We start from the raw sequence: 1230 nt of genomic DNA on the forward strand, positions 1-1230 counted from the left end.
CAGCCCTTGTGATCTGGCCTCCACACGTGCTGAAGCCATTACGCGTGTTCCCAGGTTGCCTGTTGCAGCCTCCTGCCTCCTGTCTGCCATGGCAGCCTGGAAGTCAGCCCGGGGCTGTCACCTGGGCAGTGCCCGCATGTGGGGCTGCAGAGGGTAAAACGGGGCAGCTGGATTTTAGACAAGCCAAGGCCCAGATCGCTAGGTTTGGTTCTGCTCAGGGAGTCAGCGGTCTCACAGTCTGTGGATGGAGAGACAAGCTTAAAGCTGGAGAGAAGACCCACCATGTCTTAGCTGAGTGTGGCATCACCGCTTTTGTCAGCAGCGAGCAGATGCGTGATCACACCATCTCTCTTGGGCCCAGCTGAAGTGTAGAACTGGGCAGCGTTTCCTGGGAGCATTAAAAGGGTTGTCCCAGCCTGTCCCCGGCTGCCCAGGGCAGCGGTGGAGTCCCCATCCCTGGAGGGGTTTAACAAACATGTCGATGTGCTGCTGAGGGACAGGGGTTGGGGGGAACCGAAACACTTCTGTGATTCTGTGCCTTTCGAATGCAGGAGGTAGAAGTCTACATAAGACACAAGCCATTGGCATCATTCCAGAAGCTGCTGCTAAGCAGAAGGTGATTACAGCATCTCCATTTCAACTCTGGATAAGGACAAACTAATCTTGTGTCCAGCCTCCCAGTTTTCAGAAAGCAGAGCTGGGTCCTGTACGTCTGTCCATCTACCCCAGCCAGAGAGCTCACCTGATGTCCCTGCAGAACCTGGAGGAAGGGTGGAACATGCTCTGGGCAGCTCCTCTGCTCAGGGTATGTCATGCCCGACTTCCCGTGGTGCTGAGGAGACCACTGCATGACTGCGCTCATCTGCACAGACATCATCCGTCTCTGCTGAGCCCAACCACAGCGACTGGTGCTGCTGCTCCACTGCCTGCAGCCTCCTGAGGCTCTACAGCAAAGGGGGGACGTAGTGAACCCCACAAAGAGCTGTGAAATGCCTGACTGCCCGGGCACGTCCGTGAGTGTGTGGGGAAGTTGCTGTTCCTCTTGGGTTGTTTTCTGAACTAGGTTTTTTCCCAGTACAAACATCTGCTGTGGAGGGCACGTATGGCTTTGTTGCCTGCTCAGCTGAATTCACACGCCCTGTGCTTGGGGCGCGCTGAGCACCCTCTGAACAAATCCAACACGCGCTGCTCGCTCCTTTTTCATGTTATTTAAATGACACCAACAAAACC

The sequence above is a fragment of the Buceros rhinoceros genome, unplaced genomic scaffold, assembly GCF_000710305.1.
Source record: "Buceros rhinoceros silvestris isolate BGI_N320 unplaced genomic scaffold, ASM71030v1 scaffold16280, whole genome shotgun sequence".
Taxonomy (NCBI): Eukaryota; Metazoa; Chordata; class Aves; order Bucerotiformes; family Bucerotidae; genus Buceros; species Buceros rhinoceros.